The 26848-nt window shown below is 36.9% G+C and overlaps 1 protein-coding gene across 1 annotated transcript in view; it reads left to right on the top strand.

Moving 5' to 3' along the window:
- Window positions 1-26848, top strand: part of MAN1A2 (mannosidase alpha class 1A member 2) — a 153632-nt gene that overhangs the window by 1968 nt on the left and 124816 nt on the right. The gene's annotated exons all lie outside the window — the stretch shown is intronic.

The following is a 26848-nucleotide window of genomic DNA, read 5'->3' as shown; positions in this document are numbered from 1 at the left end:
AGCTCTTGGGAGAATGTATCCAAATTAGGATAAAATGGGAGCTCTAGCTCTTTTTAAGTATTTTATTATATCAAAAGAAGAATCTAGGAAAGTAGTTTGCTTTCTTCAAACCTACAGTTTTGTTTTCTTTTTTCCCCTGCTCCATCTTTACCCCTTTTGCTCCATTTCTTAAATTAATTTTTGAGTATGTTTGAAAAAAAAAAGGCTTATCTTCTGTTCTCAACTGATGTTAGTTTTAACTTTTCCTCAAGCACAAAGTTTTCGAAAAAGCTTGTGAACAAATGTTATCTGAAGTTAATACTTTAGGAAAATGGACTGTTGTAATGAGAGCTGATTTTTCCTTTTCCTCAGTCTAGTTCTTTGCTTGCTGTTTCTTTGACTTTTGGCTGAACCTTATGGAGTAGTTACTTCTAAAATTGTTTCATACCATTCGTCTGTAACCAAATTAATTTGCAATTTTTGCCATCATCTTCAACTTTTGTACTCTTTTCATTTGTTTCTTTTATTTTGTCCTTTGCTCTTTGTGACTTTGAGAAAAATCTGATGTGACCTGTGAAATATGTTGCTGAAAAATTAACACTGAAAGTACTGCTTTCCTTGAAAACCTTATTTCCCATGGTATTTATAATGATAAGTATTTTTTTTTTAAAAAGATGCTAAGACTGACTTCATAGTTCTTTGAAGCCACAAATTAACATTATTTAACTTTCTTATAGTTATCTGTCATATGCTTAACAGTTTCTTTTATATTTTAAATTGGTTTAAAGGTTAAGAAATGTAGCACATTCTAGTTTAAAAATGTTCACATAGAAAAATTATGTTAAGTGGAGTTTCAATTTCAAATTTGAATGAAAATACATATATGTGCAATATGTGCATTTTTTCCCACATTTTAAAAACCTATTCAAATCTCTTAAAACAAGAACTCTTAAATTTATATAGCCCTTGAATACATATGCTTTTTGTTTCGCTGTATAAAACTGTTGGATTTCTGAGTTTGGAGTGAGAGATTGGTTACTGAATTCTCTTAACAAGGTATGGCGAGTGAGCCAAATCTCAGGTTTTGGGTAGTAAGAGTCTGGACGACAAATCATTTATGTGAGACACTTATTCAGATCTGTTTGGTTCTTGAGTTTTGGAAAGCACGAATTGGGATAGAGTTCAGGTGTTGAGGGATCCCTTTATTATCTCTGAGCTTGTTTTATGTGGTAAGTCAGTTTATTTTTATATTGATTGTCACCATATCTGGAAACAGTTTATAGTTACAAGTAATTTTTCTAATTTGAGTAACAAAATACATTCCAAATAATATATCATTCAAATAATCAAGATTTCAATGTAAAATATGAAACATTAATATATAAACTTTAATGTTGTTGTTCAGTGACTTGGTTGTGTCTGACTCTTTGCCACCCCGTGGACTACAGCACCAGGCTTTTCTGTCCTTCACTGTCTCCCACAGTTTGCTCAAATTCATGTCCATTGAGTCGATGATGCCATCCAACCATCTCATCCTGTCTGTTAAAATGCTGTCTTTCTGAATTAACATTAATATATTTAAAAGTAATTCAGGATGATGGCATTTTAAGATACACTTGGTACTAAGTTCATGCCTATTTTGGATGTGGTCAAAGGATCATCTTTCCTAGTTGAGAAAATGCAAATGATGATTTATCTTAATTTTGTGTGTGTGGAGAAGAGTGCAGGATAGAGGGATGAGGAGCCTTACTTTAATGGAGAAGTGATGAAAAATAAATCTTGGCCATTATTTCTTATTCACAGTATTTAACAGATACTTGTTGAATTGACTTTTCTTAATTACTTAGTTTAGTGTAGTAGTTAGGTGCTTAAGCTCTGGAGTCAGACTGCATGGATTCATACCCTAGTTTGTTATTGATTAAATATGTGATTTGGAACAGATTTTCAAACTGTGTGCCTTAGTTGCTTCCTCTGGATTACAGATTGTTATATTGGACGAGATATAGTGCATGCAAAGTGCTCAGTGTAGTTCCTAGCATTTAGTAAATGCTCAGTAAATATTAGCAATTATTATTCATAGTTATATTTTGAGATTTTAATTCTGAGTCTACTTACATGTACCTTTAAATATTGTACATGTTTCTGAAAAGTTGGGTGCAGATTAATTTTTAAAAGTGCACCAGAACCTTATTATCTGAAGGAATATTTTATCATCAAATTATTTTGCAATAAATGTGTATTGCATGTCTGCTGTGTATTGGGCCCTGCTTTTATGTCACTTCCCACTTAGGGGGAGGGGTGGGAAGGGATGACAGACATTAAGTGGACAAGTTTATTTTTTGGGTGTGATGAGTGTTATAAGATGTATTGTGTTGTTAGAGCACATAATGATGTGAGTTAGCTTGTGGAGGGGGGACAGGCAGTGGGAGGAGGGAAGGCTTTTTGAGGAAACAACTGCTCAGAAGCTTACAAGTGGGAGATTGCTAAGTCAGGTAGAGTTATGGAGGATAAAAAAGATCGAAACAGAGAACACGACATGTGTGACAGCCCTAAGCAGTGTGAGAGCCCTAAGTAGTATTCCTGTCGAACTCAAGTTCATGTGCCTGATGCACAATGAGGCCGAGCAAACGTTGAGTTTGGAGTAGAGAAAAGTTTACTGCAAGGGCCAAGCAAAGAGAATGGGACAACTCGTGCTCCAAAGACTCAAACTGCCTGGTAATTTTCAGGGAAGAGTTTTTATAGACAAAAGTTCTGGGGAGAGGGCTGTAGGGTGTGTGACTTCCTCTTAATCTGTTGGTGGTGAGGTAACAGGGTGGTGTTCTAGGAATCTCAGTCATCAGCGTTCTGATTCCCACCAATTAGGGTTGGAGCCAGAACATGTTTGTGTTCAGCCTGAAGATATTGTCTTCATCCTGGATGGAGGCCCTAGTTCTGTCAGAACTAGGAGATATGTGTCATATTGTTATGCACCTCCCTGAGGAGGATCACTGCTGTGTTGTTTCTTTCTGCTGTTCCCTCACTTCCCTGGTTAGTAACTGAATCTGCCCTGTGGACTTAGGAAAGGTCTTGGAGGTGGAAAGCCTTTTTCTTACAAACAAGGACTGGGACACAGAAAAGGGTTTTGTGCCCTGGAGGGCTGTGCAGAATCGTGGTTGGTTTCAGCGTTGTCGAGGATCTGAGAAATACTCAATGTGGCTAGTATGGCTCATATAGAGGTTAGTGTTGTGGGGCTAGGTGAAGAGACTAGGTGAGGAGTCATTCGGCTTCCTTATTGTTTGAAAAGTTTGAATGAGTTGCCAGCATTGACATATCAGGGAAATTTCACACAAAGTCTGGATTTCGAATTTCTCTTGTAAAAGTAGAGGATATAGCAAAATCCAAGCCTGCATTTTCAGATGGCAATGCTCAGCTGGATCCAGGCAGCTGCTACTCCCTCTAGAGGGGCATTGGCTCCTCATTTTGTGCCACTCGATTAAGTTGCCAGATAAGTAAATTTAATGGATCAATATTTAACCCGGTTGTTGTTGAGTTCGGAATCCCTAGGCAGAATTCCGTAGAGTTTTTAGTCAAGTATTTTGATCTTAAGTACTGTGGGAAGTCATTGAAGAGTTTTCTTTGAAGCAAGAGAATGTCATAATCATTTAGTATTTAAAAAATATAAACAATCACTTACACTGGGTTGGAGGGGAACAGGAGGAAATGTAGTGAAATCAGTTAGGAGAGCATAGGTCACAGAGAATATTGGCATAGACTACAGTGGTGAAAGTGGAGGAAGGAAATTAGTGGAGAAAAGTACTTGATTCAAGAGACATTCAAACTGTTAAGTTGCATGGAAATTGGTGGTTGGTTGAATATGGAAGTAGTCTCAGATAACTGTTTCTGAGTGACATGGTTATGGATTGCTAAGAAATATACACTATATTTAATGAATACTTTTTATAATTGATATTATATGAATTTAAGATAAAGTATTGTCCTGAGAAAACCTATATGGTCCCTCCCATTAAGTGGTTCATAAGTAGTACAGAGTTTTCAAGCAATATATACTTTCCAGGTGATAATGACATAGAATGTATCATTTGATGTTCATGGTACATGTTTAGCATCTGTGATTTTAGTCATGTTTAGCATCTGTGATTTTAAAGTAACCAAAACATTTAGCTAGTGGTAATAGTATACATGAAATATTATAAATATACACTGATACACGTAAAGGATCATGTTCATAATTTGTATACATAACAGGCCTATCTAATAAGAATTTTACTTATTAATTTTCACTTTTGACCCTGACATTTGTTTTATATGTTGGCATTATATAAATGGGCTTTGTGTTTTTGTTTTTTGAAATATTTATTTGAACTACCAATAAATTTCATCCTCCAGTCAAAATTTTGCAAGTATAAATTGAATTCTTGGGGTTGGGTGTATGTTAACTTCTGATAATTTGCTCAAAAGGAAAGAACACAAGATCTGGAGTCAGAAGGACTTAAAGTTGCATCTTGGTTTTACTAACTAGCTGTGTGACATTGTACTAGACAGAATCACTTTAAACCTGTGTTGGACAATATCATAGTCACTAGTGTCATGTGCCTTTGAACGTGACATATGGCTAGTCCAGATTGTAGCATGCTGTAGTGAGAGTTCCTCAAGTTTTTCTGGTTACGTTTGTATTTTTGGCTTGATTTCACTTTTCTTTTTTGTTGCAGGAGTAGAGATTTTATATATCTCACCATTATGAGTTTAGCTTTCTTATTATCTCTCCTCACCTCATCTCCCATTCCTCTTCTCCCTGCATCCTGTTCTTTATTTAGGGCTTACTACTTCTGTTTTAGAGAGGTTGCAATATATTTCCCTAATTGTCTTGTGGTTATTTTTCCTACTTCCCTTTTTTTGGCTGTTGTTCAGTCACTCAGTCGTGTCTCACTCTTTGTGACCCCATGGACTGCAGCACGCCAGGCTTCCCTGTCCATCACCAAATCCCCAAGCTTGCATGTCCATTGAGTCGGTGATGCCATCCAACCATCTCATCTCCTTCTGCCTTCAGTCTTTCCCAGCATTAGGGTCTTCTCTAATGAATCGGCTCTTCACATTAGGTGGCCAAAGTATTGGAGCTTCAGCTTCAGCATCAGTCCTTCCAATGAATATTCAGGACCGATTTTCTATAGGGTTGACTGGTTGGATCTCCTTGCAGTCCAAGGGATTCTCAAGAATCTTCTCCAACACCACAGTTCAAAAGCAGCAATTCTTCGGCGTTCACCTTCTTTATGGTCCAACTCTCACATCCATACGTGACTACTGGAAAAATTTTAGCTTTGATTATTTGAACCTTTGTTGGCAAAGTAATGTCTCTGCTTTTTAATATGCTGTCTAGGTTTGACATAGCTTTTCTTTCAAGGAGCAAGTGTCTTTTAATTTCATGGCTGCAGTCACCATCTGCAGTGATTTTGGAGCCCAGGAAAATAGTCTGTCACTGTTTGCATTGTTTCCCCATGTATTTGCCATGAAATGATGGGACTGGGTGCCATGATCTTCATTTTTTAATTGTTGAGTTATAAGCCAACTTTTTCACTCTCCTCTTTCACTTTGATCAAGAGGCTCTTTAGTTCCTCTTTATTTTCTGTCATAAGGGTAGCATATCTGCATATCTAAGGTTATTGATATTTCTCTCGGCAATCTTAATTTCAGCTTCTGCTTCATCCAGCCTGGTATTTCACACGATGTACTCTGCACATAAGTTAAATAAGCAAGGTGACAATATATAGCCTTGACGTATTCTTTTCCCACTTTGGAACCAGTCTGTTGTTCCATGTCCTGTTCTAACTGTTGCTTCTTGAGCTGCATACAGGTTTCTCAGGAGGCAGGTCAGGTGGTCTGGTATTCCCGTCTCTTTCAGAATTTTCCAGTTTGTTGTGATCCACACAGTCAAAGGCTTTAACGTAGTCAATGAAGCAGAAGTAGATGTTCTTCTGGACTGGAATTCTCTTGGTTTTTCTGTGATCCAATGGATGTTGGCAATTGATCTCTGGTTCTTCTGTCTTTCCTAAATCCAGCTTGAACATCTGGAAGTTCACGGTTCACATACTGTTGAAGCCTGGCTTGGAGAATTTTGAGTATTACTTTACTAGTGTGTGAGATGAGTGCAATTGTGCGGTAATTTGAACATTCTTTGGCAGTGCCTTTCTTTGGGATTGGAATGAATTCTGACCTTTCCCAGTCCTGTGGCTAGTGGCTGAATTTTCTAAATTTGCTGGCCTATTGAATGTAACACTTTAACAGCATCCAGCATCATCTCTTAGGATTTGAAGTAGCTCAGCTGGAATTCCATCACCTCCACTAGCTTTTTTGTAGTGATGCTTCCTAAGGCCCACTTCCCTCTACTCAGGTGCGAATAAGGTAAGATCAGTTTATACCTGACATTTATCAATAATCTGTGGTGTAGATGTCTTTGATGCTTTTTTTTTTTTTTTGGATCTGCTTATATATTGAGTGAATACCCGTTTGAGCTCCATAGTTGGAGGACAGAGTGATTTATACAGCTTTCAGTCTCTTTTCTTCTGTTCTAATATCTTTAGTCCTCTCAACTTGTAGCACTAGAGTAGATTTCACAATTTTGGGTACAGTTGACATCATAGACAGCTACTGAGATTCTTCTTGTTCTCTTACCAGCTAGAATACAGTTTTTTTCATTCTGCTTCCCCTATTCTCCAGGAGTTGTTCTCTGATATAGCCTAGCTAGTTAGATAATACGGTAAGAATTGGGAAGATACTGTGGGGAAGGCAAGTTGAACAGTGCTCTGACGACAAGAAGGTTTCTATCCCGTTTTATGATTAGGTCTCTGAGATAAGTTACAGTTGGGGTAATGTAGTTTGAACATTTTTTGTTTAATGAGTAAGATATGGTTATAAGTTACTGAAGAATACTTCAAGATTCTGACATGATGGCTCTTATTTCTTTGATATCCTGAGTTTTATTCTTTTCTGCATCTTTCATAAGTATTAATAGTAATTTGAAAGACACTGTATTTTGGAGCTGCTTACCAGATGACATTTGTGTACTCTTATTTAGCGTCTAATTTTGATCCTAAGCAAAGTGACAGTGACTTTGCTTTTACATTATAAAATCACTGTTATAAAATCAGTATGTTTTTCATTTTTCTCAGAAATGAATAAAGAACTAGTATGGTATTAAATGCAGATTAAATGGTATGGTATTAAATGGGATTAAAATGCAGAATGCCAAGGTATAAGTCCTGATTTTCATGTTGGTCAGCATGTATTAGAAATTGCTTGCTGTTCAGTGCCCCAGAAGTTGAATGTTAATAAGTAAGCATTTTTTATTAGATAAAGTTAAATGTTTTAAGGAAATAAAATTTGTTCAAATATAGTTTATTTGCTGTAAGCTATAATAACCATTCCAAAATTTCTTTTGGGTTTTATAACAAGTGTTTTAGGGTTATGAAATGTTTATTTACTCTTATTTATTAATATTTCTTTTGATTTTTCTTACTAATGGATACTAATGGATCAAACATACACTCTCAGAATATTCCTTCCATATTAATATTTACTAGACTTATGTAGCATCTATAAAATTAATATGTAGTCTAAGATTAGATTTTGTCATCATTATTCAGTATTATAAATCTGTGCTTGAATTACTTTGATTTGCATTTAATCTTATTTTGTAATAATGCTCTCTGATCTATAGCTTTCTGGTTAATATTAATTTACCCATTAGCATCTAAGATTGCCAACACCCAAGAATGAGTGACTTTCACTTTCACAGACAAATTTATTCCTTTAATTTTCCTGCTTTTAGCTAGTCTTTTTCCCATGTACTTTTATCTTTCTCATATATTGTCTGTGATTGCATATTTACAGTCATTTGCTTACTTGTTGTTCTCAACAGAACATGCGTTCCTTGTAAGCAGATGATTGTCTTTTAATTATTTTTGTCTCTCCAATGCTTAATGTTCATTTGACCTTTAATGAAAGTATATATATATTTAAAAATTGAATTGTCGTTGATTCACAGTGTTGTGTTAGTCTAGTTTCTGGTGTTTTTTGTATATCCTTTTCTATTATGGTTTAGTACAGTATATTGAACATAGGTCCCTGTGCTAGACAGTAGGGCCATTTTGTTTATCTATTTTATATATAGTAGTTTGTATCTGCTAATCCCAAACTTCTAATTTATCCCTTCCTCACCCACTTTCCCCTTTGGTAATGTTAAGTTTGTTTTCCATGTCTGTGAGTCTGTTTCTGTTTCATATATAAGTTCATTTTATATTTTAGATTCCACATATAAGTGATATCATATCTTTCTCTTTCTGACTTACTTCATTTGGTATGGTAATCTCTAGGTCCATCCATGTTGCTGCACATGGCATTATTTCACTCTGTATTTTATGGTTTAGTAATCCTCCACTATGTAAATATACCACATCTTTTCTATCCATTCATCTTTTGATGGACAGTTTAGGTTGTTTCCATGTTTGGCTACTGTAAACAGTGTTATTGTGAACATAGGGGTGCATGTATCTTTTCAAGTTAGAGTTTTAGGAACTCTAAGAACTCTAGAGTTTTAGGAACATGCCTAGGGATGGGATTGCTGAATCATATGGCAGCTCTAATTTTAGTTTTTTAAGGAACCTCCATGCTGTTCTTCATAATGGCTGCATCAGTTTACATACCCACTGACAGGGTAGGAAGTTTCCCTTTTCTCTCTTTCCAACATTTGTTATTTGTAGATTTTTGAATGATGGCCATTCTGACCAGTGTGAGGTGGTACATCATTGTAGTTTTGATTTGCATTTCTCTAATAATTAGGGCTGTTGAGCATTTTTTCATATGTCTGTTGGCATCTGTATGTCTTTTGGAGAAATGTGTGTTTAGGTCATCAATTCATTTTTTGATTGGGTTGTTAGATTCTGAGTTATATAAGCTGTTTGTATATTTTGAGATTGAAGCCCTTGTCCATTGCATCATATGCAAATATTTTCTTCTAGTCAGTAGGTTGTCTTTTTGTTTTGTTGAAGGTTTCCTTTGCTCTGCAAAAGTCTGTTAGTTTGATTGAGTCCTATTTATTTTTGCTTTTATTTCTATTCCCTTGGGAGACTGACTTAAGAAAACTTTGGTACAATTTATGTCAGAAAATGCTTTGTCTGTGTCCTTTTATAGGAGTTTTATGGTGTTATGTGTTATGTTTAAGTCTTTAAGCCATTTTGAGTTTGTATGGTGTGAACATGTGTTCAAACTTCATTGATTTACATGCAGTTGTACATCTTTTCCAGTATTGCTTCCTGAAGAGACTGTCTTCTCTGTTGTATTTTCTTGTCTCTTTTGTTGAAAATTAATTGACCAGAGGTGTGTGGGTTTATTTCTGGGTTTTCTATTCTGTTCCATTGATCCATATGTCTGTTTTTTGTGCCAGTACTGTGCTTTTTTCCCACCTTTTTGGCCATGCCACCTGGCATGTGGGACCTTAGTTTCCCAACCAGAGATTGAACCCTGCCACGGCAGTAAAAGCACTGAGTCCTAACCACTGGACTGCCAGGAAATTTCCAATACCACACTGTTTTGATTGCTGTCGTTTTGTAGTATTGTCGGAAGTCTAGGAGACTTATGCCTCCAGCTTTATTCTTTTTCCTCAGGATTGCCTTGGCAATTCTGGGTCTTTTATGGTTCCATGTAGATTTTAGGATTATATGTTCCAGTTCCATGAAAAAGTCATGGATAATTTGATAGGGATGTTATTAAATCTGTATATTGTTTTGGGTAGTATGGCCATTTTAACAGTACCAATTCTTCCAATCCAAAAGCATGGGATAGTTTTCCATTTTTTTAAATCATCTTCAGTTTCCTTTATCAGTGTTTTATAGTTCTCAGCATATAAATCTTCCTCCAGTTTGGTCAGGCCTCTTCCTAAGTGTATATGTATGTGTGTGTGTGTGTGTTGTGTGTATATATATATATACACATATGCAATTTTAAAAGATATTGGTTTTTACTTTTCCTTTCTGATATTTCATTGTTAGTATAAAGAAACTGATTTCTATATATTAATGTTGCATCCTGTTCCCTTGCTGAGTTTATTAGTGCTAGTAGTTTTATTGTTGAATCTTTAAGATTTTCTGTATATAGTATCATCTCATCTATATATAATGACAATTTTACCTGTTCTCTTCCAATTTGGATTCCTTTCTTTTTATTATCTGATTGCTATGACTACGACTTCTGATACTAGAAGTGGGCATCTTTGTTTTATCCTGGGTTTTAGCAGGAAGGCTTTCAGCTTTTCACTATTGAATATTATGTTAACTGTAGATTTGTCATAGAAGAAAGTGTTAGTCGCTTAGTCATGTCTGACTCTTTGTGACCCCATGGTCTATCCATGGAATTCTCCAGACAAGAATACTAGAGTGGGTTGCCATTTCCATCTCCAGGAGATCTTCCCGACCCAGGGATCAAACCCAGGTCTCCTGCATTGCAAGCAGATTCTTTACCATCTGAGCTACCAGGGAAGTCCAGATTTGTCATAAATATGTTGAGACTGTATCTCAACATAATAAATGCCATTTAGATTTGTCATAAATAGCATTTATTATGTTGAGATACAGTCTCTTTATTCTCACTTTGGTAAGAGTTTTTATTCCTAAATGGATGTTGAATTTAACAAATGCCTTTTCTGCATCTGTTGAGATGACCATGTGATTTTTGTCTTTTCTTTTATCGATGTGGTGTGTCACATTGTTTGATTTGTGTATGTTGAACCATCCTCGTGACCCTGGGTTGAATCCAGTGTGTTCGTCGGGTATGATTTTTTTTATGTCTTATTGAATTTGGTTTGCTAATATTTTGTTGAGAATTTTTGCATCCGAATTCATCAAAGATACTGTCCTATAGTTTTCTTTTTTGGTGTTGTCTTTGTCAGGTTTTGATATCAGGGTGATGATGGTGGCCACGTAGAATGACTTTGGGAGTGTTTCCTCCTCTTCGGTCAAGAAGTAGAGAAGGATCAGTATAAGTTCTTCTTTGTATGTTTGGTAGAATTCCCCACTGAAGCCATTTAGAATAGTATGTATCTTGAATAAACGATGTCCATGGCAAGGTGACAAATTCCGTAAAAGGAAATATAAACAATGTAAATCAGTATTGAAGATAAGATGCAAAAGTAGGATGAATAATGTCTGAAAGTGAGGATACAGCGTTTAATAAAGGCCCTTTATTAAAAATAATTTTAAAAAACTTGCAAATTATTCACTTTGGCCCTCTCTAGAAAATACTTATCCTTACACATGAATCTTAAGTTATTTTGCATGCCCTTACATTGAATTTTTCCTTCTTTAGGAAAAAGAAAATAATAGAGAGTATGTGATGAATATTTTCACATATTTAGCATTTATTCTTTACATCAGACCTGTAAGTTAGGTATTACTAACCTTGTTTTTACAGATATAGATACTTTAAAATTTAGATCATGACAGTGTGGAAAGTTGGTATCGCAGAAGCTAAACATCTATATGAAATCTATAGTACATGGTAAACATTAATTTAATTAATTAACTGGGCAAATGTTATGTTTACTATTGTTTGAAAGTTATGAAAAGTATTTAAATTATGGTGTAGGCTGACTATATATTCTTGGCTAGGTAAGTCATTTTGCTATTTTATTTTTCATAACTGTGCATATTCTGTCAGAAAAGTTTATTTAGGTTGCCATTAAATTTTTGCTGGAATTTTTTCCTTTTAGAACACAGTTAAAATGAAGCATGGATGGAGATTTATATAGATTGGCTTTTAGGATTTATTATAAAGGGAAAATCTCCTTTAGAGACATTCATTCCAATATCTATCATGGAATTTTATGTAGTCCAGAACGAAGACATCATTATATATTTAAAAGGGCATTAGGCTCAGTGTTAAGAGATAGGGGCTTTAGTTTCAGTGTTGTCCTTACTTATTGGATGTATTTCTTTAAGCTGTTTAACTTCTTTGTGCCTTGTTTATGAAATGAAGGAATTGATTGAACCTTCAAAGATTCCTTCCAGCTCATGCATATGAAATACCAGTAATTTTATGAAGTGGGGACTGAAGAATGTGTAGTAATTTAGTTCAAGGCATGACAAATACTTTAAAAATACAGTGCGCTCTAAGTAGGAATTAGTGTCATTTCTATATATAAAAATTAAGGTTTGAAAAATAATTTTATAAATGACTAATTCATTTATAGATATTATGGTTATTTTTATAATGAAATGTGTGCCAGTTTAAAGAGAGTAAATGACTGAAATGGTGTTTTTATGCATTATTTCTCATAAGTTTAAAAGTATAACTTAGTGAACACTTTTTTTATACCAGCCTGAAGGTAATAGGTATGTTTACACAAGTATTTCCAGGTGTCATTTTTGAGCTCAGTTAACAGTTACATATTAAGTTTTATATAACAGTTTAATTTGTTATATAAAACTTTAGAATAGATTCTTTGGAAAACAAGAGTTCTTGAATAATTCAGGCCTGTAGGGCTCTTATTACCCCAGTGCAGAATTTTCTTTGAGATAATAATTTCCTAGCCTTAATATGGAAAGATGCCATTGAAAGTGTCTGTTCTTTTGTCTTCCATATCAATAAGAACTTTAGAGATAAGTTATATAGTTTTAAAAAAGAAAGGATGTGATGTAATCTGGAGACTGCAAAGAACAACGAGTATCTCGTTTTTCTTTTTACTTTTTGACATTTACATATTTATGATATCAGCCTCTATTACTTGTGCAGATCTCTTGGCCTCTCCATAGTGATAACACATTCATTTATTCAGCAAGTGGTTTTTTTGAGTATTTATGTTGCGCCAAGCATTATACTAAGTATTGGGGTTATTGGAGAATATTATAGAAGATAAATTTTTAGTTGGACACTGCTGAAAATGTTCAACCTGAGATTCAAATCTCAACATTGTCTTCAAGTATAAATTATCATCTCTGGAGTCAGATTCTAGGGATCTTAGGATACTTTTTCATCTAGGTGAGGCTCAGGTATGCATTTAGGTCATTGGTATTTTTTGAGAGTTCAGACAAGTTGTTGTCTTTCTTCCTTTCTTTTTTCTCCTAATAAACATTTGTATCATTAATTTATGCATTTCTGGCACATGGACTGGGTTATCTGGAAGTGAGGTGCAGTGTTCTGAAGCTATTTTCAATAAGGAACCAGACCCTGGCATCTAAAAAAGTATGCCAGTCATTGTGCTAAATTGGCATCTCACACAATTATATGTCTTCAGGTATCTAAAACTATTTATATATAGCTGTATAGAGTTATGGTCATAAGTTTATTTAAAAAGTTTATGTACATGACTTCTCCCATTACTTTGCAGTAAGGTGGCATCTGATATAAATTTTATATGTTTTTGGTGTGTATAATAAATATAAGTTATTTTTCTATTAATTTGTGATACTGTTAATCAACATTAACCTTTTCATGACCTAGGTTTTTTTCCCTCTACTTAAAAAGATTGTTTATATCTAGGGGCAGTGTATACTGAGAAGCTGGCCCCACTTGCACTTACACTGTTGGTGCAGGTGTAAAATAATAGAATTTTTATAATGAACAATTTAGTAATCAATTAATTTAATAAATACCAACCAATTTAAAGTACATATTCTTTGATTTAGAAATTCTTCTAAGAACTTATCCCAGTAAATCTTTACATCAGTGCACAAAGAAATGTTTAAGAATGTCCCTGGAAGCTGTAACATGACATTTGGTGAATGATCCAAATGTCTGTCCTCAGGGAATTGGTTAAATAAAAAGTCATATATCCCAAGATTTCCCTGGTGGTCCGGTGGCTGGGACTCTGTGCTCCCAATGTGGGGGTCCAGGGTTTGATCCCTGGTCAGGGAACTATAATAGATCCCACATGCTGCAATTAAGAGTTCACATGCTACAACTAAAAAATCCTGAGTGCTGCAACTAAGATCCGGCAACCCCAATAATTAAATAAACAAATACTAAAAAAAAAAAAAAAATTTTAATATAATAAAAGATAATATATCCCAGAGTATACAGAGTTCTTTTTTTCTTTAAACCGCTATGGATCTTTCTGATTACTCCCCAAAGTAGCCACCATTTGAAGTCTTATAGTATGTTTTGATATCCGGTATAAGTCCTCTCATTCTTTTTTGTTTGTTTGTTATAAGCATACATAAAAGTCTTTTAACAGCTAACATTGTCACTGTATACACTATTTCAGATCTTAACATTTTTCTGTTTTAGCTGAAGATTACCCTTCTTGAGATAAACCTCTATTCTGAGTTTGATAGTCTTTCTCAATACATGATTTTATACTTATGCTCCATATATATTGATATGTTATATATACAAATAATTGTAAAATATATAATTATATTCTGCATGCTCTTAAACATTGTATGTCTCATTCAGCAAGTTTTTTTTTTTAAATGATTTATTTATATTATATCAGATATATTATCATATCCGGCTCTGGTTCAGTTATTCACTTAGATATTCTATTGTATGATTAAACCTCAGATTATTTATATATGCCCCTTTTGATAGATTTTTTTTTTTAATGTTAATTCCATATTCTAACTGCAAAAGCATTCTTGTACATGTGTACTTGGGCACATGTGTTTTTTCCTCCAAGGTAAAAGCTTACTAATACAATTATTCAGTTGTAAATTATATGCATCATTGACTGCATGTTTTGCTGCTAAGTTAGTCTCTAAAGTGGTTGTACCAATTTACCTCCCACTTGGATCTTTGTAAACCATGGCATTGTTAAATTTTAGAAATCTTTAGCAATTTGATACAAATTTTAGTTTTTATTTCTTGATTACAAGAAGATGGAATTTTTCTTAAACATACTTTTTGGTTGCTTGAGTTTCCTAGTCTTTGAGTTGCTTGTTAACTTTTTTTTTTTGTTTTTTGCCAATTTTTCTTTGAGATTGTTCTTTATTTATTTGTAGGAATTATTTATATATTCTAGATGAATTCTTCATTCCTTATATGCATTAAAGATAAATTTTTGCAATGGATGTCTGATTTTCATGCTTTGTTTATTTTTATACTCCAGTTTTATAGAAGTTTTAAATTTTAATGCAATTGAGAATATTTTCGTTTATGATATTTTGCTTTTTGGATTTTTATGTAGTTGGTGTTGCTCAGTTGCTCAGTCATGTCCACCTCTTTGCGACCCCATCGACTGCAGCACGCCAGGCTTCCCTGTCCTTCATCATCTCCCAGAGCTTGCTCAAACTCATGTCCACTGAGTCAATGATGCCATCCAATCATCTCATTGATAATAATTTTTCATATTTCTCTATGTCCTTCTGTATATTTGTTTAAGTAGCATAGCATACTGTTTAAATAATAGAAACCAACCTGGCTGCATAGCAGGAGGTAAGGAGCTGGCGAGCAAGTGAAGCTTCATTTCCCTATTGCTTTTTGCATTAGCGCCTGAACCATCCTTCCCCCTCACCCCCGCACCGCCCCAGTCCATGGAAAAATTGTCTTCCATGGAACTGGTCTCTGGTGCCAAAAAGATTGGGGACTGCATTTAAGAGGCTGTCTTTGCTCCATTGTGTATTCTTGCCTCTTTTGTCAAAGATAATGTGCCCATAGGTATGTGGGTTTATCTCTGGGCTTTATATCTTACTCCTTTGGTCTATATTTCTGTTTTTGTGTCAAAATACAATATTGTCTTGATGACTGTAGCTTTGTAGTATACTCTGAAGTCAGGAAGTTTTTCATTCTCAAGATTGCTTTGGGTATTAGGAGTCTTCTGTGTTTCCATCAGGTATGCTGTTTTCAATTAGGAATTCTTTAATGGCTTGCTTTGTCCTCCAGTTGCAAAACAGACTTTATTCATGGTTGAACTTTTGTCTTCTCTGGCTTTCTTACCATGCCCAGTCTATTCTACACTACTGCACCTTCTCCACTCTGCACACTATACTCTAGTTGCCATACCAACTCATTTCCTAACTGTTATATTGTGTTGCTTCTTCTTTGTACACTATCACTTCTGTCCAGCATGCCCATATTTTGATCTGCCTGGCAAATTTGCTTTTTTCCCCTTTTAATTTCTATTTGAAGAGTATGCCTTTCTAATGCTACTTTCCTATGTAAATCTATTTTCAAGTCATGCTCATGTTGTTGTTCAGTCGCTCAGTCATGTCTGACTCTTTGTGACCCCATGGACTGCAGCACGCCAGGCTTCTATGTCCTCCACTATCTCCTGGAGTTTGCGCAAATTCATGTCCATTGAGTCAGTGATGCTATATGACCATCTCATCCTCTGCTGCTCCCGTCTCCTTTTACTTTAATCTTTCCCGGCATCAGAGTCTTTTCCATTGAGTTGGCTCTTTGCATCAGGTGGCCAAAGTATTGGAGCTTCAGCAATAGCCCTTCCAGTGAACCTTCAGGATTGATTTCCTTCAGGATTGACTGATTTGATCTCCTTACAATCTAGGGAACTCTCAAGAGTCTTTTCCAGCACCACGATTTGAAAGCATCAATTCTTTGGCGCTCAGCCTTCTTTATGATCCAACTCTCACATCTGTGCATGACTACTGGACCATAGTTTTTACTATATGGACCTTTATTGGCAAAGGAATGTCTCAGTTTTTAATACACTATGTTTGTCATAGCTTTTCTCCCAAGGAGCAAGCATCTTTTAACTTGATGGCTGCAGCCTCTGTCCACAGTGATTTTGGAGTTCAAGACGTTAAAATCTGTTGCTGCTTTCACTTTTTACCCTTCTATTTGCCATGAAGTGATGGAACCGGATGACATGATCTTCGTGTTTTGAATGTTGAGTTTTAAGCCAGCTTTTTCACTCTCCTTTTCACCCTCCTCAAGAGGCTCTTTAGTTCTTCTTCACACTTTAGGTGGTTGCTATTTCTCCTGGCAATCTTGATTCCTACTTGTGATTCATCCAGCCTGGCATTTTGCATAATGTACTCTGCATATAACTTAAATAAGCAGGGTGACAGTATACAGCCTTGTCTTTAACTCCTTTCTCAAATTTGAACCAGTCAGTTGTTCCATGTCTGGTTTTAGCTGTTGCTTCTTGACCCACATACAGGTTTCTCAGATGATAGATAAGGTGATCTGGTATTCCCATCTCTTGAAGAATTTTCCAGTTTGTTATGATCCACACAGTCAAAGACTTTAGGGTAGTCAATGAAGCATATGTAGATGTTTTTCTGGAATTCCCCTGCTTTCTCCGTGATCCAACAAATATTGGCACTTTGATCTCTTGTTTCTCTGCCTCTTCTAAGCCCAGCTTATACATCTGGAAGTTCTTAGTTCATGTACTGCTGAAGCCTTGCTTGAAGGATTTTGAGCATAACCTTGTTGGCATGTAAAATGAGCAGATTTGTACAGTAGTTTGAAATGTGTGCTTATTAGCAAATGCCTCTGCTTTTCTGTGACTGTTCTTACCTCTTTTATCTAACCTATGGTTCCCTGGTACCCCACCTATAGTTATTTAGTTCCTCTGCTGTGATATACCTGTTTTGTGCTTATTTTGTTTATGTATGTATTAGATTGTGAACTCCTGTGGGCAAATAATTTGTCTTCTTTTTCTTATATTCCCTGCACCTAGCTCAATGTGCCTCACATTTGGTAAATATTTGTTGATTATCAGTGAGTTAAGCTGAAGTTAATTCAATGACCAATAACTCTTTAACCTGTGGGTTGTGGCTCAGATGCTCTGTTGTGTCCGATTCTTTGTGACCCCATGGACTGTAGCCAGCCAGGCTCCTCTATCCCTGAGATTTTCCTGGCAAGAATACTGGAGTGCATTGCCATTTCTTCCTCCAGATCTTCCTGATCGAGGGATCAAACTCTTGTCTCTTGTGTATCCTACATTGGGAAGTGGATTCTTTACCACTAGCACTAGCTGGGAATCCCATTTAACCTGTAATTACCATTAATTTAAACTAAAATCCCCTAAAGCCCAAGTTAGATTGATCTAGAGCAGCTCTCTATGTAAATAAAACCTTTTAATACCCACAGAAATAACTTGTATCTAACTAAAATTAAGGTAAAGACAGTGAGTTTGTGTTGATGATTCATGAACTGCTGTATTAAAATGATAACACTAAAGAAGCTGGTATTTTGTGGGAGCCACATGATAAAGTAATTGATTTGGTATAGAAGCTTGAAGGTCAATAAGTTTCATCATGCTTTGCTTTGAATTGCTTTCATCCTCTTTCAGGTGGCTAACAGTTACTCATATTGAGAAACAGTTGGGCTTTTACATTAATATGTTTTCTTAAGAATGGGATTCATTCTTGCAGAATTTTGAGCCCAAATGTGAGCGAATTTGTCTTATTTGGTTCTTACCTATAAATCAGTATACCAGAAGAATACATGGCTTAGCTTAAAAGAGTAGCATTCAGAAAGTTCTTTGTCATTTATATGACAGTGTTATTCTGTTCAAATAGAATATATTAATTTGCTCTTGTAGATCATCTTAGATTGTATTTGTCAACAGCTCTCTTAAAAATAGTCAGTACTTCTTGGTTACTTTGAGTTTAAAGAGTTCTTCATGATGTTGAAGGAGTGGCATTTCTCTTTGGAAGGTCTTAATTCCTTTAGGCACTTGCCACTGACCTCTGTAGAATACTGTTAATTTCGGTATTTTTTGTACTAGTTTCTGACCCTTGTATGGTTGTTTCCTAGATCCATTTTTAGCCTGTACTTGTACATAAGTAGTTATTTGTATAACTGCTTCAACTGGTTTTGTTGTGCTTGCCTGGATCCTCTGAAATACTTTTGAATATTATGAAGATACATCGTGTTTGAAAATGTTGCTTAGTACCTAACTTTGTTACTAAAAACAAGGGCCACTCTATATTTTGTCTTTTATCTTTTATTTTATTTTTTTTTTGTCTTTTATCTTTTAAAAGATTGAATTACATAGTTGATTTACTCAGCAGTTTTAAAAAATTGTTTCATAAGGGCTTTGGTGAGTTTTCTTAAAAATTGAAGATTAGTTAGGGTCAGTTTAGTAAAATTCCCTTATAAATGGTTTGAGGGTAGTTATATGCCAAAGTTTTTAAGGGCTCTCATGTTTCTTAAATGATCGTCAGAAGAACAGAACCTGGAAATCTTAGCAGTGAAATAATGGATATAAATGAAAGGTGATGTAAATAAAGCTACTATTAGTATTAGGAAAGAATGTATCAGCAGAAGTTTAAATGCTTGTAGTCTAGAAAGATGAGATCCAATGAATAGTAAGAGAAGGAAATTACCGAGTACCTTCTGTCTGTTGGGTTTTTGTCCTTCTTTGTTGCACTTTTATTTATAATAACTTGTAGATTCTTTGGATTTTATATAGACATTTTGGGGGAAGTTTAATTTTTTCTTATATTTTAATCTTATTTTCATCTTATTTTACTTTGCTGGCTGGCGTGCCTGTGCTCAGTCGCTCAGTCATGTCCGACTCTTTGCGACCCCGTGGACTGTAGCCTACCAGGCTTCTCTGTCCATGGGAGTTTTCTAGACAAAAATGCTGGAGTGGGTTGCCATGCCCTCCTGCAGGGAATCTTCTCAACTCAGGGATCGAACCCAGGTCTCCTGCGTTGCAGGCGGATTCTTTACTGTCTGAGCCACCAGGGAAGCCCAGAGCTAGAAAAAGAAGGTGAAGTCACTCAGTCGTGTCCGACTCTTTGCGATCCCGTGGACTGTAGCCTACCTACCAGGCTCCGCCATACATGGGATTCTCCAGGCAAGAATCCTAGAGTGGGTTATGATTTCCTTCTCCAGGGGATCTTCCTGACCTAGGGGTCGAACTCGGGTCTTCCGCATTGCAGGCAGACACTTTACCCTCTGAGCCACCAAGAAAGCTAGATGTGCAATCAAATAGAAGTGTGATAGTGAGCATCCTTATTTGTTTCTCTCATTTTGAAGGGAATGCTTCTTAAGTTTCACTGTGAAGAATGGTATTTGTGGGAGACATTGGAAGATATCTTTTATGAAATTGAAGTTCTCTTTTCTTCTTTGCTGTAAAGTTTTGAGGATGAGTGTTTAATTTTGTCAGTTTTCTTTTTCTACTTTATGCAAGTTCTCTTTAATAGTAAATTACATGGATAGAATTATTTGATATTAAACTATTCTCACTTTTCGGGTAAGTCCAATTAGTTATGATGAATTTTTTTTTCTATTTTTAAAATTAAAAAATTTTTCAATTTATTTATTTTAGTTTTGGCTGTGCTGAGTCTTTGTTGATTTGCATGGGCTTTCTCTAGTTGCAACAAATGGGGGCTTCTCTTTGTTGCGGTGCATGGGACTTCTCATTATGGTGGCTTCTCGTTGTGGAGCATAGGCTCTGGGTGCATGGGCTTCAGTAGTTGCAGCATATGAGCTCAGTAGTTGTGGCTTGAGAGCCCTAGAGTGCGTGGGCTTCAGTAGTTGTGGCATACAGGCTTAGTAGCTCTGCGGCATGTGGAATCTTCCTAGATGAGGGATTGAACCCGTTTCCCCTACATTAGCACGTGGATTCTTTTATCCACTATGCCAGCTATTTTTCAAAATGTTGCTAACTTTGCTAATATTAAAAACACTCCATGTTCATGAATGAGCTTAGCCTCTGATTGTCCTTTTTCCATGGTAATCCTTCAGTTCTGTTTTGGACATGTTAAATCAGAGGTATTTGGCAAGTGTCTTATATAATGTTAGAAATTTGGATCTGGAGTACTTAGTAATGTGTAAAAGGCTGATCATATATGTTGTTGTTTAGTTGCTAAGTCATGTCCCACTCTTTTGTGACCCCATGGACTGTAGCCCACCAGTAGTCCTCTGTCCTTGGAATTTTCTGGGCAAGAATACTGGCGTGGGTTGCCATTTCCTTCTCCAGAGATCAAACCTGCATCTCCTGCATTGTTAGGCGGATTCCTTACCACTGAGCCACCAGGGAAGCCCCGATCATATATATTTTGATATAGTAGTTGAAGAAATACAGGTGAATAATGTTGAATAGGAAGAGTATATAGAGTAAGAACAGAAGTGAAAATGGAATACAACATTTTGGGGGTGCATTGATGGTGGTAAAGCCATGGATAAAGAAGGAGTTTAAAGGAAGGAAAAACTTAGCTATCAGTTTTTAACTTTGGTGGCTAGAAGGATGATGTGAGATTAGGGAAAGTGGAAATAGCAAGTGTAGTGCTCTTTGAAAAAGTGTAGTGGTAAAAGGAAGGAGGTGGGGACACCAATGAAGGTAGAGGTGGAGGCAGTTTTGAGGGAAGTTTTTATTTAACTTTTTTAAGGTGGATAAGACTTAATGTTTGTAGGTAAAGAGTAAAACCCTAGCAAAGAGGGATGGAATGAATATAAAATGAAAAGTATAGCCACTAAATCTTTGCCGAACAAGATTTCAATGTAATTTTATCTGTTCTTCTGTAATCTAGGATTGTATTTGTTCTTCAGAATGTTTCCAAACATGATTTATTTAAACACTCTAATTGAAGAAGGAAGCCAATTGTTTGGTTTTAGTGAGTTTTGTGAGTCACAAAACTTGGGTAGTTAGTTTATTTATGGTAAGTCAGCCCTCAGATACTAATGAGTATCTCAGGGAAAGAGAACGTCTAGGACAGAGAGTGGCTCAACAAAGACTAGGTCATTTACCAGCCATAAACATCATAAAATAACAGTGGCTTAAGCAAGACAGAAGTCTGTTTCTGAGCCGTAGGATAGTTTCAATAAGGGAGTCTGAAAAATAGAATTTTTATTTTGTAAGAGAGTATGCTTAGCTATGGGATTTCCCTGTACCTCAGACAGTAAAGAATCTGCCTGCAATGCGAGAGACCTGGGTTTGATCCCTAGTTCGAGAAGATCCTGTGGAGGGGGAAATGGCAACACACTCTAGTATTCTTGCCTGGGGAATCCCATGGACAGAGGAGCTTGGCAGGCTATAGTCCATGGGGTTGCAAAGAGTTGGACACCATTGAGCGACTAACTAATAACTACTAGCTACTACTGACTACTAACTACTACTGTGTTTAGCTATGGACTGCACTCCATGGGGTTGCAAAGAGTCAGACAAGACTTGGCAATTGAAAAATAACAACAGCAAATGCCTAGCTAAAAATTGACAGCTCTAGGACTTAGGAGGAAGGGACCAAAATACTTGAGAGAGAAGTATCAGTGTCTACATAACAAGAGACAATCTCTAAAATTCATGTTTTGTGTGAAATGCAGTGTTTCTGTATTTAAGAAGTTAAAATGCATGTGTTTGTACTTAGGCTCTCTGCTTACAAGCTCTGTGACCCTGAACAGTTCAGTTTAGTTTGGTCGCTCAGTTGTGTCTGACTCTTTGTGACCTCATGAACTGCAGCACGCCAGGCCTCCCTGTCCATCACCAACTCCTGGAGTTTACTCAGACTCATGTCCATTGAGCTGGTGATGCCATCCAACCATCTCATCCTCTGTTGTCCTCTTCTCCTCCTGCCCTCAGTCTTTCCCAGCATCAGGGTTTTTTCAAATGAGTCAGCTCTTTGTATCAGGTGGCCAAAGTATTGGAGTTTCAGCTTCAACATCAATCCTTCCAATGAACACCCAGGACTGATCTCCTTTAGGATGGACTGGTTGGATCTCCTTGCAGTCCAGGGGACTCTCAAGAGTCTTCTCCAACACCACAGTTCAAAAGCATCATTTCTTCTGCACTCAGCTTTCTTTATAGTCCAACTCTCACATCCATACATGACCCTGAACAGTTTCCTTTTTATCTTTGTGCCTTAGCGTTTTCCTAATAAGATGGATAGCAGTGTTAAGTATAGGATGCCTCATAAGTTGGTATGAGCACTAAATAAGGTAATGTTGTATTTGACTAAGTCAGTGCCTGGTATATCTAAGCCAACAACAATTATTAGTTTTGTTGTCGTTTGCCTTTGATTTTCAAGGCCAAGAGTGTCTGGAAGGAAAAAATAAAAACAAAACAAAATGAGACAACAACTTACAAAAAATGCAAACCTAATATTATTTATGGGATATTAAAAAGTGATTCAACTCTTACACATAGGATATAATTGAAAAAGTAATTTTTTTTTTAAAGTAATTTCAAATCTCATGTGAACTTGCAGATATAAGATTAGATATTTTTTGGAAATCTTGGAAGGTACCCATAGTTAGCTGTTCTGCAAAGTTTGAGGGCACAGTCCTGCACAAGACCACCCTTACTTCTGACACCACCTGAAATTTCAGGGGACTCCAAAGCCACCCTCAGGTTTGATAATTTGCTAGGACTCCCAAAACTCACTAAAAGCTATCCACTCATGAAAGGATTACAGATTATAGTGAAGAGATGGAGTTTAAAATCAGCCAAGGGAAAGAAGCACGTAGCATATATTCCAGGAAGGTTCCAGATATAGAGCTTCTAGTGTCCTCTTCCTATAAAGTCAGGACATGACTCTCCTGGTATATCAAGTTGTGACAGTGTGTATTGTCACCCAGCTAAGCTCATGTGAGCTTTGGTGTCCAGAGTTTTTGAGGAATGAGTAACTGATTGCCTCCATGAATGAGCAACTTAGTCGCCATGTTGACTGATACTGTATGACCTGGAACCTCACCCTAAGTTGTTTTGTTGGATTTTTTTTTTTTTTTTTTTAGTATGGCCAGCCCCCACCCTGGGACTGTTGAGTGTGGCCAACCCCACCCTAAAAGCTGGTGTGACCAGCACCCACCATAAATAAATAAGGACACATCTATGAAGTAGACAGATTACTTCCCATAAGGTGACAACAAGGCCAGACTTGTCTTTGGACAATGCAAAATTCTTTACTACACGGAAGGATACAAGGCACTGATGAAAAGCAAGAGACAAATGGAAGTTCACCATGATTATCTGTTGAAGATATCAAAGTTACAAAAAAAATCTTAAAAAGATGTAAGTAAAAGAAAGGTCATTCAGGTGAAAATAAACATCTAGAAATTTGATCCAACTGATGGAATTTAAAATCTAGAAATTTGGGCACTAAAGGAAAATTTGGGGAGCCTCTTGAAAATGAGATTGAAATGAGGACAGACTAGCTCAAGATGGTGGAGTAAAAGGACATGCTGTCACTCCTTCTTACAAGCACACTGGAATCACGACTAATCATCAACAAAGTAAACTCTGGAACCTGGCAAAAAAAAAAAATACCCTATACTCAAAGACAAAGGAGAAATCACATAAGATGGTTGGAGGGGCATAATTGTGATAAAATCAAATCATATACCCACTGGATGAGCAACCCACGAACTGGAGAACAATTGCAGCACAGAAGTTCTCCTACTGGGATAGAAGTTCTGAGCCCTATGCCAGGCTGCCCAGCGTGGGGGTATCTGGCAACAGGAAGAAGAGTCCCCAGAGAATCTGGCTTTGAAGTGGGGTTTAATTACAAGACTTCCTCAGGATGGGGGGTGGAGGGGGGGCGGAGGCAGAAACTCTGCTCTTGGAGGGCACACACAAAGTCGTGTGTGCTCACCACTCAGAGGTGAGGGGTATCTGGTGGCTCATTGCTGGGACAAATACCCTGGCAGCAGCAGTCCTGGGAATTACTCATTCATGTGACCCCTCTAGAGGCCACCATTAGCCTCACCAAACAGCCTGTAGGCTCCAGTGCTGGGACACCTCAGGACAAACAATGAACAGGGAGGGAACACTGCCCCATCCATCAACAGGTAAGCACCTTAAAGTTTTAGCACAGTCATGCCCACCAGAGGGATAGGACCAAGTTCTAGGGTACCACCAGTCCCACCCATTAGGAAGCTTGTACAAGCCTAGTAGATTGCCTCATCTACCAGAGGGCAAAGAGTAGAAGCAAGGAGAAGTACAGTCTTACAACTTGTGAAACAAAAACCACAATCACAGAAACTTAAGACAAAATGTAATGGTAGAGGATTATGTCCCAGTTGAAGGAACAAGATAATAATAACCCAGAAGAACAATCAAGTGAAGTGGAGATAAGCAACTATTCAGAAAAAAATTCAGAATGATGATAGGGAAGACGATCCAGAGTCTCGGACAAAGAATGGAGGCAAGGATCGAGAAGATGCAAGAAATGTTTAACAGAGACCTAGAAGAACTAAGAAAAGGTGAGTTTTCATTCCAGCCCCAAAGAAAGGCAATGCCAAAGAGTGTTCAAACTACTGCACAGTTGCACTCATCCCACACGCTAGCAAAATAATGCTCAAAATTCTCCAAGCCGGGCTTCAAAGTATGTGAACCGTGAACTTCCAGATGTTCAAGCTGTATTTAGAAAAGACAGAGGAACCAGAGATGAAATTTTCAACATCTGTTGGATCATCAAAAAAGCATGAGAGTTCCAGAAAAACATCTACTACTGCTTTATTGACTACATCAAAGCCTTTGACTGTGTGCGTCACAACAAACTGTGGAAAATTCTTCAAGAGATGGGAATACCAGACCTGCCTCCTGAGAAATCTGTATGCAGCTCAAGAAGCAACAGTTAGAACTGGACATGGAACAACAGACTGGTTCCACATTGGGCAAAGAGTATTGTCATTCTGCTTATTCAACTTATATTCTGAGTACATCATGTGAAATGCCAGGCTGGATGAAGCACAAGCTGGAATGAAGATTGCCAGGGGAAATATCAATAACCTCAGGTATGCAGGTAACATTACCCTTTGGCAGAAAGAAAAGAAGAACTAAAGAGCCTCTTGATGAAAGTTAAAGGGAGAGTGAAAAAGCTGGTTTAAACTCAACATTCACAAAATGAAGATCATGGCATCCGGTTGCATCACTTCATGGCAAATAGATGGGGAAACAGTGGAAACACTGACAGACTTTATTATTTTGGGCTCCAAAATCACTGCAGATGATGACTGTAGTCACAAAATTAAAAGACAGTTGCTCCTTAGAAGAAAAGCTATGACCAATCTAGACAGCCTATTAAAAAGCAGAGACGTTACTTGGCCAACAGAAGTCTATCTAGTCAAAGCTATGGTTTTCCAGGAGTCATGTATGGATGTGAGAGTTGGACTATAAAGAAAGCTGACCACTGAAGAATTGATGCTCTTTAGCTGTGGTGTTGGAGAAGACTCTCAAGAGTCCCTTGGACCGCAAGGAGATCAAACCAATCAGTCCCTCAAGGAAATCAGTCCTGAGTATGCACATGAGGGACTGATGCTGAAGCTGAAACTCCAATACTTTCGTCACCTGATCCAAGACCTTGATGCTGGGAAAGATTGAAGACAGGAAGAGAAGGGGATGACAGAGGATGAGACGGTTGGATGGTCTCGTTGACTTGATGGACATGAGTTTGAGCAAGCTTCAGGAGTTGGTGATGGACAGGGAAGCCTGGTGTGTGGCAGTCCTTGGGGTCACAGAGTTGGACACGGCTGAACAATGGAACTGAAGAAGAACTAAAGAACAAACAGAGATAAACAATACAATAACTGAAATGGAAAATACAGTAGAAGAAATCAACAGTAGAATAACTGAAACAGAACAGATAATGACCTGGAAGACAGAATGTTGGAAATCACTGCTGAGGAACAGAATAACAAAAAGAAAAAGAATGAAAAGAAATGAAGACAGTATAAGTGACCTCTGGGACAACATTAAATGTACTACCATTTGCATTATAGGAGTCCCAGAAGGAGAGGAGAGAGAGAAAGGATCTGAGAAAATATTTGAAGAGAAAATAACTGAAAGTTCACTTCCCTAACAAGGTCTTCCTGGTAGCTCAGCTGGTAAATAATCCGCCTGCAATGCAGGAGACCCCAGTTCAGTTCCTGGGTTAGGAAGATCCCTTGGAGAAGAGAAAGGCTACCCACGCCAGTATTCTTGGGCATCTCTGGTGGCTCGGATGGTAAAGAATTCGCCCGCGATGCAGGAGACTTG

Source organism: Cervus canadensis, chromosome 2 (assembly GCF_019320065.1).
Source record: "Cervus canadensis isolate Bull #8, Minnesota chromosome 2, ASM1932006v1, whole genome shotgun sequence".
In the NCBI taxonomy this organism is placed as follows: domain Eukaryota; kingdom Metazoa; phylum Chordata; class Mammalia; order Artiodactyla; family Cervidae; genus Cervus; species Cervus canadensis.
Note: the sequence above shows the minus strand (reverse complement) of the source record. Positions and strands in the feature narration are given on the sequence as shown.